This window comes from Pinus tabuliformis, chromosome 3_2 (assembly GCF_031772625.1).
Source record: "Pinus tabuliformis cultivar Carrire ecotype Pingquan chromosome 3_2, CPIR1, whole genome shotgun sequence".
Classification (NCBI taxonomy): domain Eukaryota; kingdom Viridiplantae; phylum Streptophyta; class Pinopsida; order Pinales; family Pinaceae; genus Pinus; species Pinus tabuliformis.
The window spans coordinates 363760032-363779915 of record NC_142302.1 but is presented as its reverse complement, the minus strand read 5'-3'; the positions used below and the strand labels follow the sequence as shown (position 1 = coordinate 363779915).

The following is a 19884-nucleotide window of genomic DNA, read 5'->3' as shown; positions in this document are numbered from 1 at the left end:
ATGTTCATAGTCATGAATCCTTTTTCTAGTGAGTTTTATTTTCATTAAGTTTGGTGTGTTACCTTTGAAATTGTAAGTAGGTTTAGATGGTTTAAGTTCAATTTTTAAGCCATCTTTCAAGTCTTGATTCAAGGATTTTTAGGGTGTTTCAAATTACAACAAGTATCATAGTGGAACAATCATCATAATTAGAGTTGTTGGGTAATGATAAGAGGAATCTTACTCTGATATATACATGTTTTACTCATAAATCAATCTGATTTCATGAATGAATTCACCATAAACATAAAAAATGTGCATCTCAGTTGGTCTTGAAGGAATCTTAGAGGGATATTTTTTTGGTCTTGTGTGGTTTCCTGCAGTTTTATGGCTTAAGGATGCCTCTGATGTCTATTGTTATAATCTGAAAATTGAATTGAATTTCATAGTCACATTCCAAGTTCATTCTTTGCAGGAACTTTATTTGCTACAGAATGTGGACATATGGTATTTTCAACATTACACAAGGGAACATTGCCTCCAAATCGAAGCCAACATTAGCAATCACACCTAGACCTCATATTAATATTGTGTGTTAACCCTCGTATCAAAGTTTCCAACATTCTAGAAGATTTTATCATCTTAGAGAAGGGTACTTTTCATGAGGGCATCATTGGAATCATGTAGAGGAACATCATTCCCTCTTGTTTTATGCCTTGCAGATATAAATTAGACTATTTCAGTGCCATTGTGAGACATATCAACTATGTTTCGAAATATATCAACATTCGAATTTATCTAGATGATGTTGCTTATTCTATAAGCTAAGTCTTGGATGTGTTCATATGATGGAGTTACCAATGGCCATGACTTGGTAGTTTCACTTCAAGAAAGGTCATATATGCCTTTATGATGGGGATCAACATGAACTATGGGATACCATGTGGAAAAATGTAGAACAATCAAGTCTGGTAGGTGATTTGGAAGTGGACTGGAATACTAAACATTGACAGTTAGTCAAGACCATGATTAGAATGAGGCATCAACAAGATTCCCTAGCTTGAACCCTAGACAAAACAGGAGGAAAGTCTCTTTGGGTTACAAAATATTTATCCAATTAGCATAAGGCAGAAATTTGGTCACTTGTGGGTAGTATTACATCATGTGGAAAACTCAAATTTGACCATATTTATTATGGGACATTTTTCTCATCAAACTCCATCACTAATGCATGGTGTATTCTTTCATATAGAGGGATATATCTCTCCCTTAGACACTTGTTCAATCCCCATAGAGGGTACCACTCTTCTCACATCACTTAGGTCAAACTTTGTTGATGCCTTCCCATGTTACAAAGCACCAAGTTGTCTTATTGATAAGTGTGAGAGGAGGTTGAATTAGGCATGTAATGACTGATTAACAATAGGAAAGAACTGGAGGGTGGAGGATGGTATATTAAAATAATAGGAGTTAGGGAATATTGAGAAAGTGATCAAGTGTACATGAAGTTTGAAGGTGGAGAAAAAGGTGTCTCTCATAGAATGTTTAACCTAAAAAGTAAATGAAAAAATCCCTCCATTTTATTCTTGTTATTTTCCCTTATCTTGGGTTGATATGAGAAATTCAAACAAAGAGTGACCCAAAAATATGAACCAAAAGGAATTTTTTTTACATAGGCACGTTACAAGGCATAAGAAATGAATGACGATGAAGTAGGAGAAACCATTGATCATGTTGTTGATTTTTTCTATTATAATCCTTGTGTTGAGAGTAAATTTTATTAACTTTTTCAACTGTGGTAACATTCCACCTTGGACAACTCAAATTACTGAGATAATTATTTCATTAGGTTCCTCTTTTCGCAAGGACCAAAATCAACCCAAAGATCACCTAATTTGGTTAAGAGGAAGTTAAGTTTTGAATTATTTTATTCATACATGTATTATGGAATGGGTCGGCCCTAACCACTTGGGTAACTACTTGACTCAATCTCAACCCCAAGTAAACCCTCAAGAAAGCCTAAAAAAGGAATCAACCTCAAGTTCATTTCAACATGCTTGATCAAGGCATGTTTCTATTCTTCTATTTTGTTTTTGCTCGCATAGGTTCGTTAGAAGGATTTCTCACAGGGTCCGAAATTACAGGCGAGAGGTTTTCTCTAGGTTAGGGTTTTATGGATCTTGGTTTCTAGCATAGAACAAAAGTTTTTCATCCCCGATCGTAGGCAGAGAGCAGGAAAGAGAGTGACTCAGGCTCCCTGGTCTCTAGGAGACAGTTCAGTGAAAGCCACTCTAGGATCAGAGGCAGATCAAAAGGTTCCAGTCCCCAGTTGCTCACATACGGTAGCCCTAGGAGAAACCCTACCATCTCATTCGCTCGCATATAATTAGTAATGGAGTGACCCTGCCATCTTAGTAGATCGCACAACAATAGTAAGGTAGTGACTTTTGTTTTTAGTTGTTCAGTTCCACAGTCGCTTGCATCAAGACCTCCTAAGAGTGACCTTGTAGTCACAATCTCTCACATATAGTGACATAGAAAGTGACCAAGGAGTTTCAATCAGACACAGTCAGTTGTGATGAGAGCGACCCAAGTTTAGATATAGGGTTTGACATCTTGACTTCAGTGGACTTCAATAATATGGTAGATATTTATTTCTCTCTACTATTATACAAATTTGTGGATTTTTAGATCTGATTTGTTAGTTTCCATTGCTAACTTATCTATTGGGCTCATTGACAGTAACAACAATACTCATCAGGGTTTAGCACAGTGACAGTAGTATACAGTAGTTGACATCAGTTTGTGATAGCACATTATATTCATTAGTATGAGGGTTATGATTCCTAGCATGATTAGATATGTTTCATAGATATCAATATTATTTTGCTACATATATAAAATTAAGGATAATTGTACTCCCTTTTGTTGCTTCATTTGATGATGATCTAAGAAGAAGAAGATTTGCAAGGGTTTTCCCCATAGTTAGTTTTTCCCTGGTCTCAGACCAATCCTAGTGTCTCTATGTGTGTGCATGCTTTCTTCTATTGTTCCTTTTATGTTCCACTAAATTGATGATGACGGTGATGTTGTTTCTTTCTATGCAATTGCATATGATGATGTATAATGGTGTAGATATGAATAATGTAATGATGATATGGGGTGAACTTAAACTATTAATGTTGAAATTAAATTATAAATGTAAGGAACAATGTCTCCCTAAGAAAATTAACATAGTATTAGAGTTGGGTTGAAGAAAAACCATGGAGATCACCCTGATAATGACACCTTTGATGGAAGCAAGAAGAGGATGGTGGAGACCTAAAAGAATTCTAGGGTTTGAGGACAACCTTAGGCATCTTGATGATTAGGGTTTAATGGATTCTATGAGGTTATTTTTGGAGAGAAAATCTGGTTTTATGGAAAAGACTTGATATTTTATGTATGAAACTCTAGCATGTTCCATGCTCAAGCACTTGATGAAGATTCAATCAAGCCCTAGATGGGATAATCCCTAGCAGATATGTTTGGATACTTGAAGATAACATCGGTATATGGACCATGGATATTGATGGCTCTTAAATATTGATTCAAGAGGGAGAATATCACCCCTCATTTAAGATAAGTATTTATTGACTTATGATGCATCTTACTTGTTAGACTTATGGATCTGATGATTATGTTTATTTCTTGTAGTTCCTAAATATGTATTTGAGTATATGGATGTTTCTAACCTCCTTACTGACGTGTGATGAGTAGATCCTTCTTGAGGATCATTTTGAGATGCAGATCTAGAAAGAGAAAAAGAGGTACTTGTTGAAAATATTACAAAGTGCTTCAAGCGGCCTATGTCTAACGAATATGTGCTCAGGTATTTGAATACCACAAGGTATGCATGGTATGTTTTGTTTCAGCTATTGGCTCGGTAAGCCCTAGGGTATGATGAGAATGCATTTTTCTTTTCTATGATGAAAGGATGCACTTATGTTGAACATTTTAACCTTCGTGAATTATATGAGGCTATCTAATGTTGATACATTAATACACTTGATGTTTGGCTAACATTTATGATCTATATGTTGGATATAATCTTGATCTGATAAATCATGCTAGCACCTTGGCTCTAGAAAATGATGCTCTTGATACTTGTCATGATGGATTTAATATAGAAGGATAGTTCATTGACCCCTATACATTATTCTGTTGGTAATATTTGTGATAGTCATGATGAAATCATATGGAAACAGTGATTGGCATTCTTATTGTTTTGATACAGCTTTATTGAATGACCTAATTTGATCTCATTGGTCATGAAGAGCATGATAAACTTGATGTGAGAGGTATAATTGTAAGACTAATATTCTAGACCTTTTACTGCTTATGGTCTTGTCTTGATGGCATATGGTTAAACTGGATGCACTAACTTGATGGAATGTCTTGATAGAAAATCCTATAAACACTTAGATATGATGTTGCATATATCTGCTACTTTGAGTCTAACCTTTGATGAAATATTGATGCCATGATTTTGATAGTCATATGTTTATGACCTAACCAATCTACTATTGCATGACTCTACTAGAGACAAGTTGCTTACATGAATGAAATGAATGATGCAAATCCCTATTTAGAGAGAGAATCTCTTCTCAAGATTCTTACCCTTAACACTATTTGTATTCTATGTTGCTGAAGTATGATTTATGTTTATTTGACAGTATTGATCTACAGTAGAGTCTTAGATCTGAAGCCCTTACAAAAATCAGGGTTTCTACTTTGGACGTAGTGACAGATCTAGGAGATTTCTTCCTTAGATGCACACATGCTGAGGCCTAGACATCGTCTAGGAAGCTAAAGTCACTCTCATGCTAACCTGAAGAGAGTGACCATAGGTTTGAATCTTGTTGACCATCATTTGAAAAATTATGAAGCTGTCTGAATTCTAAATCATGATGTCCCTGACATATTCTGCCATTGTTAGCTGATTTCTGAAGTTGTTAAGTTAAATTTTTATCATATAATGAAGTATTGTGGATGAAATCAAATGGTAACCTATACAATGTTAGTACCATATATGTATTGCAGCTAACAACAAGATATGCTAGTAGGAAAAGTTTGAATGTTTTCCATAACATGAACATGTAGACTGAAGTTGTGTTTGTAGGTGACTGGGACATACAAAAATATATGTCACTATGTTTCTGTTACAAGAGGTTGGCATGATTTGGCATTACTGGTGTTTTTTCATGATGCGTGACAATAACTTTGAATTGATGATTGAGATGTTATTTGACTATAGATCTCTCTATGATGGCAATTTGGACTTGACTTGATGTCTAGTGATTTGATTTGACAATTGTTGATTTGCCCTGACATTAATACTATGAGAGCATGATGACTTATGTGGGTATTTGGAGATTGGCCTCCTTATTCTTAGCACAATGGGTGAAATAATCATAGTTGTGATTTGGCATGAAAAATGGAACCTACATGAATCATCCTTGATGTATGCATTTGCACCTAGTGACAGGATGGATTGTATTATGATTATGAGAATGACTTAATCAAGTTTGGATTGATAATGCATGACTTTTTGGCATGATGAATTCATGATGTTATATGCCCTCCACCTGTTTCCTAGTTGAAAGCATTAATACTATGATAATGATGACTTTGATAATGGCCGTGATTTGGCTTATAAACTTTGATGAGTTGACCTTGTTCATTGATGGTACAAAATTGAGTTATGTAAGGATGATTATGTTGGCTTAGAAAGTCATTATGCTTAGAGCATTGCAATCCAGATATATCTAGATTTGACAGTTATCTGATGAAGTCAGGATGATGAGTTCCAAGGTATGGCTTTGATATTGACTATGTTTTTGGTTTTATATCCTGATGATCTACTTGTGATAGGTGATGAGCCTCTAATGATCTAAATCGGAGGGAGATGGATTATGAAGCCTAAAGGATGTATCATGGCATGATGAATTGTTGGCTTGATGGGGCCTGACCTAAGTTCAGAACTGTTTTAGCCAAAAAAATCCTGAAACTATCGTCCCTTCCAGCAACAGTCCATAGAGCACAGACTGATGGCTTGTAACAGCCCAAAATAAACATGTAATTAATTATATTAATCGAGTAATTTATAATCAACATGCAATTATCAACTAATTAACATTAAAGTTAAAAACTATGAGTAGAGACACTTACCTGTGATTTCAGTTGAAGTCTGCTAACTGCAACAAGATTTTGGGGACGACTCTCCACCAACCATAGGCTCAACTACGCAAAGTCTTGCTACAACTAGCCACCCCCGAGCCCTCAATCAACGTATTACTTCCAAGAAATCCTTTGTCTTAGAACACTATTCTCCCAAGAGAATGAATGATAGGATCTTGGAATGATGGAATGCCTCCCATCTTCCTGACCATCTAATAAATAGAGAAAACATTGGAAGGGGAACCACATGCACACACTCCATGTGTCTACATGCAACTTTATTGCTTTCTTGTTTTATTTCTTTTTGATAGCTTCACTGATTTTTTTTCACTTTTTTCTTGTTTTATTTCTATTTATATTTATTTAGAGCTTTAGTATGGTTATTTATTATTTTTTACTATTGCTATTTTTATTTTATTTTTATTTTTTTATTCATTGTTTATTATTTATTTTCTTGTATTTTTAATATTATTTATTATTCATTATTATTATTATTATTATTATTATTATTATTATTATTATTATTATTATTATTTATTATTAAGGGACATTACATGAAGTTAAGTTGAATTATTTAACATTTTATTTTGTTATTTATTATGTCATGTTGCTGACACCCTCTGTTGAACTAGTATAACCAGCAGGCATCGAAATTCCAAGGAATCTCTGTCCTTTTTCCCACTTTCGGAACCAATCATAAGCCTCTCCGCTCTGTATCCTAGTCCAATAGTGGCCCCAAGGCTCGCGCCTGACTCAGACCTCATCTACCCCAAGGCAGGCATCTGGTACGGTACTCAATGACTTTAGGCATCTCGCAAGGCTAGCCCACTCCCTCCACAACTACTAAGGTGCACAGCTCCAGGCATCGAATTCCTTACAACCCCACCAGACTTCGGCATCCCAATCCAATAACAGGCACCTTGCCTAGAACATCGGGCACTTGGCCTCCTCAAGATGGTCCCATAGCCCTTCAAGAGTTATCCATCAAGAACTATACAAGACAAAGGAACCACTAGCATATGTAGTGTTGATTGAGTTTGTCCCCAGCCCATATGGTGTTACTTATTCTCCCTCGTGCATATGGGCTCGCACGAGATCATCAAATAAACCAGCCCTCTCAGCCCATTTGTGGAGTCTTGTGAATCATCACACCTCAACATGCAACCAATGCATTAGCTATACCATCATAGTATCATAGAAAATAATCCACATGCCAAGTCTTGCATGTCATTATGAGAACATTCATCATTGTTAATCACAACATTATGAATAATAACAAACTACATGCTCATGCATGTCATAAACTTGTACGCAACTATCACATGCTTCACCTGATGAAATACCATCATAAGTTATAACATCAACATATTTGCATCAAATATATATCATGACTTCACATAATAAATGAACCACATGTCAATAAACCTCATATTATAGCATCATAATTCCCATGCCACGTTATGCATATCATATCCATCATGAGTATTCAACATTAAATACCTATCATCACATAGTAAATGAATATTTCAATATACCTTGACATAACATCATAATACCTATGCATATCATCATCATTACACGGATACATCATCACTATTGTAACAACTATATAAATATGAACCACATGTGCATGATCACCCGCATACCATCATATCATGAATCATCATCAACATGAGAAACATCTCAATACTCATCAAATATAGAATAATACTCTATAAGCATTCTTATCATGATTCATCAAAAAAATAAATTTCATTTACTTTACAAACATTCAATTATGAACTAAGATTATTCAACATCCATCTAGGATCTATGTTATCTCATCAGTGTTATTAGTGTTATGTTTTCATCAAGAAACCAATTACTTTTTCAATAATCATTTCCACTTCTTTCAACTAGGAAGTTGACCATTTACACCATAAGTATAATCATCTAAGTACATCGTTAAATTTCACATGAGCCTCATCATCTTGAGTCTTAATATCTCATCATATTTTCTTCCTTCCCCAAGGAAGTTCTGGTGAAATTCATTGTTAAGGTATTACTAGTCATACAATCATTATTTAAATCATCTATCTCAAAATTAAAATCCCTTGGTTTTACATCCATTTACCCTTTGGCTTACCGATTGCAATACCGCTATATGCAATTGCATATAAACACTAAGTCATCATGATTTAATTTTATATCATGCTTAATTTACTTGCATGAGGGTTTATTTATCCATGTTGACTTATACACACATCCCTTAACAATTATCATTTTCATCCACAAAAATATTTTCTTATCTCGTCAAGTTCCTATCTTAATACCACTTGATTGCTTTATCGTAAATTCACCCTTCTTCAAGTTGGAAAAGAGATTCTTGCTAATTAAATAGTATCTTTATTTTAGATTTTGAAACAGTTGGAAACACTACTACCATCATTGTCCATGAAAAATTTAAATGTGTGGTGTTCTAAGGAAACAACCTCTTTTAACGCTATGGGAACAAAACTTGATAAGTTTCTCTATGTGAAGTCCTACTCATGAAACAATGAGTGCAAATTAGTCAAGTACAACCTCTATTAATTGACTCTCACTTCTTTTGTCAATATGTACACACACACACACACACACACACATATATATATATATATATATATTTCATTTAAACCATTAAATATCTTCCTCCATTATCATCACTGGTCATTATGAAAATTCTCAACTTCATATCTTCACACTTTTAAACTATGTAAATCATCACTATGACCATTACCAATCATGTTTCTCGGTCCACTCATCAATATCCTTAAAAGAACTTCCTTCTTGATAGAACATCCTTTCATTTCCTCCTACCTGATATTCATAGATATATTTTTATTTTTCTCCTAGTCTTAATTTCCTAATATTCCATGTCTACTAGCTTCAAAAATGGAAACTTCTTCACTTCATTCTTATTTTATTAAATTGACTTTAATTTCTCACCTCAGGTCATTGTGGTTTCTTTTCCTTCTCTCTTAGAAGCATAGCATTGATACACTTCAGAAATGTTGTTACTATTCTCCAACTTGGGTAATACCCTATAAATAAATTCATTAAGATGGCTACCGAATGTACTCCGCTTATCATTAAGACATCAAAATAATAAAATTGCCTGATCATACATCTTGTTATCCCTAATTCATGCATACAATTAGTCACCTATGGAAAACTTTACAATGTGGCTCTCCCATTAGAGGGAAAAACTATTATAGATGTTGTCATGCACACAACTTATCTCCTCCAATTGATCAATTTTATTACAGATTTACTTCTTTAATCTATGCCATCATACCTTCCAGGTTCCTTCAAAATGACCTTCATTATTATCATGATTATTCAACTTCATTAGTTGATTGCCAATATTTTCTTCTTTATGTGCATCATCCTTAGATAGGCCTTATAGTGATACCTTTAGAGTACCTAGTTATGATTATACCAAACTCTTCCATTGTGTTCTAAAATAGGTTGCCTCTTCTTATTGATTTCTTACCCTTGTTGTGACACTTCCTCTCAACCACCTTAAGTATCTATCTAGCACCTTTTTTTTTGTTCATCTGATCCAAGTTGGCCATAATCACATGAGCTATCATTAGTTATCATCATTAGAAAATTTGCAAGTTTCTCCTTTCCATTTCTCCTTAGACAACTTTATCCAATATATGCAATTAACCTTGGATGTCAATCCTAAAACTTCCTTTTATTTCTTAAAAACCTTGTTGACATACTTATCTTTCCAACATCTCATTATTATAATAAGTTTATCCTTTAGGGCTAGTTTCCTACTATCTTCAAAGTTATTTGCATAACTTTTCATAATACCTCATTGATATTGGTAACTTTGTGAATGTCTTCTAAAGAGCAAATCCAAATTTTGATCCTTTTTTCTTTTTTTTTAATATTCCCATTTTCTTTCCTCAAAATACAATTTAAAACTCAATATTAAAAAATAAAAATAAAAAATAAAAAATAATCCTATAGAATTAACTATATAGAAACTAAAATCCTATTGTCTTTATATTTTTGCCAACCACTTAAATTATAGTTAAAATAATAATTTAAAACTAAATTAAAATTAAAACAAAATGAAAAAATCATAATAACTTTACTCATAAAACAATTTTAATGTGAAACTAATTTTAACTAATTATTATATTATTAATTATTTAAACTCAATTCACATTCACTATTATAAAACAATCCTAAATTTAACTTTTTATTTTTTAATTGTAAAGCAGGTTAATGATATAATTTTCTTCGCACTCCTCTTTATGTTTAACCAGGAAAATCGCAGGAAGTGTGCCCCTTAGTAATCCTTAAGTAATATAATAATTAACTAGTTGAAAGACTTATGCCTCCAAACTCACTATTCGGAGACAATAACAAAAATTTACGAAATAATATAAGCAAAGCAAATCGAGAGACATTTAGACCTTTCATCTTTGAAGGCGGTCTTGATAGATAGTTTGTTCACTTATTTATCTGAGATCCTTCTCCGGATCAGATTAAAGGATGAGAATGTAGATGTTCACAACCACTTATCGAATTTTACAAACTTTCACATCTACTAACTGTATCAACCGATGCACATTCGAATAAAATTTTTGTATTTATTTTTCTAAAAAAAAATTCAAAATTTTAAAAATAGGAAACTGATGTTTCTATTATTTTATGCTTAACAATATATATTCATAAATAGTATTTAAAAAAAAAAAAATTTAAAAAAAAAAAAATTCCTAATTTCTTTTAGAGCATGTACCAACTCTGGTGATGCTTTCCAACTTCTATCTTCATTCCATATTTGTAAAGTCTTGTCAGCTGTAAAAATTCACATAAATGCCCATTCATGAAAGGGAAATGGTATACAAAGCTAAGTGATTCCCAAATAAAGAGGCGAAAGCATGGGTAGGTAAAAAAAAAAGGTTTAAGATAATAGAGGTTGGTTGCATTAATGCTACTGCACCATAAATAGCGTGTAGGAATATTCTAAGCAATTTTTTTTTAACGGATCAATTGTAATTCGGTCGTATTATGTGAGAAATTATTGCTAACAAAAAAATGCATTTTAGTAGTTAATTATTGGGATAATCTATTCAGAAGGGGTTTGTTGAAAAGTTGGTAATATTTATTTTGAAGCTTCACATAAAAAGAGTCGAATACATCAAGCAGATGAAGATTTCTTCTTTGAAAACATGCCATCAAAATTTTCCATTTAAATTTCTATATTGAGAAAAATAAGATTTCCTTGATAGTTTGAATTTTATCTTTCAAATAACTAAAGACAATCCATAGTATATAGTATATAGAGTATATAAGAACATTTTTGAAAGATGCCAATGCATATATTTAATCTTTGAAATATTGGCCAACACAAAGTGTAAGAAGCTATGAGAAGGGTGTCCAAAGTTTATAAAACTTGACAAGTAGTACGGCGTTTTCTAGAAGGGAGTTCCTCCATATCCCTTTTGATCAGTGTTTTTTTTGCATGCAGGTTGTCTTATTTCAAAGATTTGAGAGTAAATATATTTTATACTTGTACCTAAAAACTCCACCGCATTTACAGAATCATACAATCAACCTGGATGATAAACCACTCTACTAGCAATAAAATATAACTCACTGTATATGTGATATATAATAAAATATAACTTACTGTATATGTGATATATAATTATTTATGGATTTACAAAGATACTATAATATTTTGAATATTCTTATTAAAAGAAAAGCATATATATCTTACATATAAGAGAAGAAAATTATGCCATTAGTTTTCCTTAATTTTACTAATAAATAGCACTTATGTTGTAATGTTTTAACTTTTAAATACCATCATATCTTATTTGAAAGGTATATATTTCTTTCTTTTTAACCAGGGAATGTTTTAAGGAGTGTCATGTATTCCCAGTTGGTGGGGTAATCTTTACCATATTAAAAAAAAATAGCTACTAAACGTGAAAACCTGTTTCCAAGATTTCCACCTTTTAAGATTTGCATGTGGCGCGGCAGAATACGAAAATCTTGATCGATCGGGAAAATATAATTTACAAACTCTGTTCATTGCTCACCCTCACTTTCAGGAAAATGTTTCTAACATATGAACAACCAAGCACACACAGGAAGAATACTAGCAAAGGTGACCTAGCTAGGTCTCACATCTGATTGTCTTAACTCCCTATAAGTCCCTGGATCAAATCCAATCTTTTAACGGGTTGAGATTGAGTTAGATTGGCTTTTAGCTATATATATATATATATATTTTAAAACCTTGAAATAAAAGAAATTACGTGTACAACGAGGTTTGTAGACCAAAAAAGGACATGCGACCTCCCTGATCCTGTTACTTTCAAAACAAGTCAAGTTAAAAAATCCCAGCAAAAACAATTTTTTTTTTTAAGATGCCCATAGGCCCTAAGGGTTGAGCCTAGCTCTGATACCATATGTAACAGCCCAAAATAAACATGTAATTAATTAGATTAATCAAGTAATTTATAATCAACATGCAATTATCAACTAATTAACATCAAAGTTCAAAATTATGAGTAGAAACACTTACCTGTGATTCTAGTTGAAGTCTTCTAACTACAACAAGGTTTTGGGGATGACTCTCCACCAAACCGTAGGCTCAATTGCGCAAAGTCTTGCTACAACTGGCCACCCCCGAGCCCTCAATCAACGTACTACTGCCAGGAAATCCTTTGTCTTAGAACACTATTCTCCCAAGAGAATGAATGATAGGATCTTGGAATGATGGAATGCCTCCCATCTTCCTCACCATTTAATAAATAAAGCAAACATTGGAAGGGGAACCACATGCACACACTCCATGTGTCTACATGCAACTTTATTGTTTTCTTGGAAGGTGAACCAATCCTGCGCACTTGTGCTGCTCCGCACAACTGTTTTTTCTTTGCGTAGCTCTGTATAGAACGCAAAGAGGCGCTGCCTAGATCCTTTACCCTTACAGTGTTATTACTATAGATCTGACTTAACTTTATGGGCCCTGTATTCTTATTTACTCATTTAAAATTAATAACCAGTGCGCGCAATCATAAACTGTAAAGAGATGCAAGGATATAACCGAAACATAAACACACAGATCAGATGCACAATATTCCAAAATCAACTTATCTTTTATGAACCTTTTATTCTAGTACAATCCAATTCCACCCTACGCACTCCACTGCAGGGGTTCGCACACACTGCTGTGGACTCTACCGGACCTCTGTGCACATAGCTGCAGAGCCTCTTCCTACTCCTACAATCCAAGACTCAGACTTGCAAACTCAGAGCGAATATTGCATTCAAAAACCCATATCACTTAAGATCAAGATTCAACAAAAGTTGCCTTCTACACTTAGAGCCTCACTCTATTTATACATTCCCATGGTTCGCAGACTATGGGTAGGCTGCCACATTCTATATTAAATTACAATATTTTGGGCCAGACAACCATAGACTCTCGCACTTTGCGCCCGCATTTTACGGGTTCTTACATTACTTTTGACCAAAATTCGGGCTACAAGCCCCAAAAATCCGCTATGGGGGGGGATCCGCTGCCCAACAGGCCCCCAACACAATCATCATGACTCATCCCAAGTCACTCGAATGGTGCAGTGATCTTTGCGTGAAATTCATCTAGCAACCTCTACGCTTTGCTTACGTCTACAACACATTCTTCCATTATCCACTGTATCAATTGTTTGCAACTCTCTAATGCATCATTGTCAGTGGCACCCTCTTGGCTTTATGCATATGTATCCTGCATCTGGGCTAGCTTCCCCTCAATCGTGGCAGTGACTGTGAATGCTTCCTCGAGCCAAGGATGGATGCGTGCTTTAAGCCTTGCTTCTTTCTAGCGTGCGGCGTCCACCTATTCTTTCAGAGCCTAGGCCTCCCTAATCTTGGCCAACCGCTGAGTAAGGGTGACTGTCTATGCAGTCCCCCAGACATTTTCATAGGTCTGCTATAACTCCTATGCTTCCTTCTCTAACTATTGTAGCATTGGGTCCTCCTGCAGTGAAGTTACGGTGAAGAGGGACTCGTCCAACAATCCCATGCAGTCATGTACAGTGCGCTCTATTACTTCTAACCCCAATTGAATGGTGTGGTGGCACTGCTCTCTAACTTTCGGGGGTGTAGAGGGCTGCGACTTCAGTCACAGCTCTGCAATCTGCAAGTTCAGCTCCAATTGAACCTTCGCAGCCTCCTCCTGGGTCTTGTGGACTCCAACTGCCAAGTGGTGAATATTTTCCACGTTGGGGAGTGCCACTGGCACGACCAACTAGGGAATGCTGCTATAGGCCTCCTCCTCTGCTTGTTCTAATCCCTGGACCAGGTTGTCATGCTGCACGCTGAGCTATTCTAAATTTACCTTCTGCTCACTCAAGACATGGAGAGTGCGGCCCTCCCTGGTGCAAAGAACAACAGTTATCCTATCCTGCAGCTGGTATATGGTTTCTCTTGGAAGGGCAGCCAAATTCAATCCCCAGCCCCTCAGGTCACCTTCAGCTTCTACGAAGATGGCACCTTTTGGTAACACCAAAGTGTTCATTGTGCGGCCCCGGAACATCTGCTCAGCTTCCGATGCACCTTCCACAAGGCGTGGTGTCACCACTCCTGGGGTCGCACTTGTAATGCCTACAGCTACAACTGAGCGCCCCCAACACAATTTTTTACTCCGTCATTAACTCCTCCAGAGCATCCTTAGTGGCATCGTGAACTGATTTGCTACTGTCAAGAAGGTCTCCCTCAGGGGTCTTCGTTGTCTTTATCTTCTTTTGTGCGGTTGGCTTCTCCTGGATGCACAAACTCTTGAGATGGGATGATTTTGATGTGTGTTCCTCTGTCTCAGCCTCCTCCTATATGTCCTAATCCATGGACATTTCCTGACCTTCCTTGGTCTCTTCAGTGGTGGTGGTTGTGGTTGCTTCCATCTACATTGTCGCTGCTACCTCAGCCGCCTTCCTGTTCCTGTTGCTTTTGCTCCACTAGCTTTGCGATGCGCAGCTTGGTTTCCTTCTTTCACTATTTTTCTATGATCTTTTCCAGCTCTACCAAGTCTGGAGCATGCCACTCCAGAGACCATGTTGCCATTACCTCGAAGATTGCATCGTCTATTGCAATGAACGAAAGAGTTACCCACATTCGGGCTAGATCCTTTCGCACTTGGATATACAGATTACGCATATCCGCCTTGAACTTTGTCGTGCTTTGCAAAATATTGTACACTGTCGGGGACAAGCACGGCCCGCAGTTGATCCAAGTTTGGATGCTCACCTCCATGAACACCCAAAACACCTTGATCTCGTGAACCCTCGTCGCGTCTTTCATTGCCTAGAGCAAGGTGTACCTCACAGCTTCAGGTAGGTTCCTCTCAATGGTGGGAAATCGGTTGTCCTCCAGCAGCTCCCCTGCAACCAACAAGATGGATAAGAGTAACCACGCATAGTGGAAGGTCTTACCTACTTGAACTGGACCCCCTCTGTGCACTGCTCTGCCAATGCAATTACAGATGCTGGCCCCTCGTCTGCGCGGCATTTCCTCATAAGCCTACCATCCAGTCACTGAGTGGCTATGCGCACCCCTTTATCCTTGATGCCCGCTATGACATACCCTCGCTTCCTCTTCTCTAGCTTATATTTGGCCTTCATAGCTTCTGCGACGGCCAAGTCACTGCTCTTCCCTGCTATGGCTGCGGGATTGTTTCCGTTGATGGGAAGCCCCAAAATCCGATGAATTAAATCGGTTGTGATGGGAATCGGCTCCTCTAGCCAGAGATACCCATCATGTACTAGACACAGTAGCTACCAAATGATAAAAATTTGGGAACCTCTGCTGCAACTGCTACCTCTCCAGGCTCCTCCTGGGTTACAAGGGGTTCTGGTCTTACTTTTGCGAATCACACTCTGGTCCTCGCAGCCGAAATTGTTTCTACATTGGACTCGTTCGGTTGCGTACTCACAGGTGGAAAGGTAGCTTGGTTCTCAATGCTTTCTATGGGCTCAAATCTCAAATAATCAAGTGTTGCCTCGAGGCTACCCCAAGGGATTTTATAGTAACATTTGAATTTTAATTCACCCATTCCCTCCGCTTCTGAGTCATTAATACCTTCTTGGCGGAAAAACATCCCGAATCTAGCTCTTAATTCCTGTCTTAATGGCCCACCGCCCGCTCCCTTCTACCTTAAATCAGACCTCTTGTCATGAACAGTGACATCAACGGTCACCTCCCCACCTACCCACATAGCAGCGCAGCCCTTTGCGTGCGACCGCAACCCCTGTGACGTACTGGTCCTGCACAGAACCTCCTCTCCACGTAGCTCTCCTGCAGACTCGTTTATAGTCCCGCACCTTCTTTCAACTGCTTGAAGTGCTGAAACTATGCTTCCTATAGATAGTCAAGTGGTCACACCCCCGGTGTGAGGCTTCAATTTTCCTGCTAGCCCAGGCTACAGGCACCCTTCAAATACCCTTGTGTCTGGTAGCGCGTCACATTTTTCTTTGTATGGTATGCTCCCCTGTTTAGTAAGGTGCGGTTGCAGCCATGATAGAAAGGTCACAACTCTTCCTAATGCAGTAGTAGGGCCAGCTAGGCTTGGTCCCATCATGCTTAGTTTCTCATGGCCCGCTTGTGTGACTATGGTTTATAGTTTGCTGATTTCTTCATCCAATGGCACACTTTTCTTCCTTCGACATGCCAACTCTTCATCGAGTTTGCGAAGTTTCAAGCCCCCTTGTCGAATGGCATCCTGTAACTGCCTAATTCCTTTACCTAGGTCCTCACGCCCCATCCCAACTGCGGGAGCTATGGTCAAGGGATTCTTCTCTGTCCTCCCGGTTTTGCCTCGTCTTGTCAGTGTTGGGGTCATTTGCGCACTCCGGTTTTTGCTTATGGTCCTATAGGCCCATCAAACCATTGTTACATGTAGGTCCCAGTGGGTTCAGCTCACCTGGTGAACTCTGTTCATGACTCCGCATAAATTTTTGAGTGCTCCGTCGCGAACTATATGTGGAGTGTGTCGCCTTCCCTATTGCCGTGTCGGGTTTCAACTTTCGATCCTTAGTCTAGGAGGTGCTTGCATAGCACACACCTACACTCATCGACATAGGTGGGTGCATAGCCTATTCCATTCTGGATGCCTGGCTCAAATTTGATGTTGGGGACTTCCAAACCATAAGCACATCCATCTTCTGCATTTGCGCTAGTTCCCCATAGTCTTCTGATGTGTACCCCACCATCATGCGAGTGTCGCACGCAACACCCATTCCAACGCATCATACCGCTGCTATTTCGGTACTGCACTTTTGTCCAAGAACTCATCCACTCCTATTACCCCATCATAGGTTGGCAGTTCCCTTGCCTCAGTCATCACGTGTTGCAGTGATTTGATCATCATGTTGCAATTCAAAGTTGTTACCTCATGCAACCAGTTCTGCCAATGTTCTATTTCCTCATCTAAATCTGAAGTACAAGAACTGTCGCACTCCCATGAGATTCTCCCATCTGTGGTCAAGTTCACCCAATCCTGGTCTTGCGCCATTATCTGGTAAATACAATCCAGCTCATCTTCATTGTCATCATTGTGCACAGGTTCGGTGTAGCGCGCTCCTTCGGCTAGATCTAGCGAAACTACTATGCGTAGAGACTTGTTCTTGAATATCATCTTCCACTTCTTTAGGTTGATGACTCCATTCATATTAGTGGCCCAGTCTGTTCCTAGCAACACAGGGTAGGGGTTGCTGTCATCCACAATCTCTATTACTTCAAAGTCCGTCTACGTGCTCGCGCCTTCGATATCCACTGTTACCCCTTGCAACCTCCCCATGGGCAAGATCTTTTGTTGGTTCGCCATCTGTAACTGAATAGGGGACCACTGTAATGCGGGTAGTTCGCTGCTATGGGCCTAACACAAGTTTGGAAGAGTTATTTAGCCAAACAAATCCCACAACTACCGGCCCTTTCGGCAACAGCCCACGGAGCGCAGACTGAGGTCTCACCCAAGGTAGTAGGGGAGGGTGCTGGAACTAGGTTTCTGCACCCTAGGGATGTCTTGGTGTGGTCTGCGAGGTTCACGCACTAGTTTACAGCTCCGCGTTGTTCAAATCGATCCAAAGTGATTATATTTTTCTTATTACTACGTTGTTCTATTTTTATGATTCAGAGCTATTCAACAAGGTATTTAAGCAAACATTTAACCAACATAATCGATTCGCACACAAAAATGAACCCAGATTTGCATACCCTTATCACATTTACATTAACCAGATATAGAAAGATAAACCATAAAGACAGATGAGCGATAACATAGAATTTACAGAAGCAAACTTATCTTTATTATTATTCTCCACCAATACATCTAGATCTACCCTGCGCACTCAGCTGCAGGGGTCCACCCACACAGCTGCAGACTTTTCAAGCCTCTACACAGACAACTGCGGAGCCTCTACCTACTGCCCACCCCTCTACTCGGACTTACAAACACTTTCACACTATTTTCTTCAAGAACCCATTACATTTCATCCCTCAAAAGAACTGCCTTTCCCTCATAGAGTCGCGCTCTATTTATACCCTTCCCTGGCCCGCGATCCTTGGGCCGGGCGACTCTATTTACATTACTTTTTATTATTTTCAGGCAGGCTACCATTTGACTCAATCTATTACGCTTCACACTCCGCATACTTCAGAGTTTTTACAATATTTTAATCCTACTTCTTGGGCTTTTTGCCCCAAAACCGTTATGCGAGACCTCTGCTACCCAACAGTCCCCTAACACAACCATCGTGACTCGTCTTGAGTCACTCATTGGCACGGTTAGACACTCTGCCTTGGCCTCATGGTTTGCCTCCCTCTAAGGGGTGCTCATCGTCTTACTGCTCCTTCCTTGTCTTCTGCAATGCTTCAACTGTATTCTGCTTCAGTGTTTCTACCACATCCCGCAACTGATAATGCTCATTCTGCTCTACTTGGTTAACACAGAACACCCCCTCCAAGGATTCTATCTTGAGAAGGGGAGCTGCCTCCTAGTACCACCGCAGCTTCTTCTGACCTTCGTACCTGCCCTTCGCACTATCCGTTGTAGCTTGTGTTGCAATTTTTCAACACCCTGACTGCTGTCCACAAGATCCCAATCCTCGAGGGGCATCAGAGACGACTTATTAACTGCATATCTACCCATAGTCTCCATCTGTTCATCCTTTCATTGTTCTGTTGTAGTGCACTGACCTACCCCTGGGCGAGGCAATAGCCTCCGAACCAATTCTGCTTCATGTTCCCTCTTTGCCGGTACATATCCTACTGGTGATGCTGCAGCCTACGTGATACCCGCAGTTGTCACCCGCATACTCCTTAGAGAGTCCTGTCTCTCTATCGGCCAGATTACTAACTTCGGGCACATACCTTGTGCATAGATAATGAATAGCTCCATCTGTGCTTCCAAAACGTAGGCCACCCAGTGGACTCCCCTCAGTACTTTATAAGTCGTGGGAAATTCAAATTCAGTGATTGTCACTCGTTCCCATTCATGTAACCTTCCCGTGTGGGATCTGGAGCCATTCATTCCATATCTGACTCATACTATTTCTCTTAATTGCCCGCCGCCTACTCCCTTTTGCCGTGATGCAGCCATCTTGTCATATCTAATGGTCATCATTCCTTTTATCAACG

General features: G+C 38.1%; 1 pseudogene; it reads right to left on the bottom strand.

The window, feature by feature from the left end:
• Positions 1 to 19405, bottom strand: part of LOC149180952 (magnesium-chelatase subunit ChlH, chloroplastic-like) — a 35527-nt pseudogene extending 16122 nt beyond the window's left edge.
• Between the last annotated feature and the right edge of the window lie 479 nt (positions 19406 to 19884).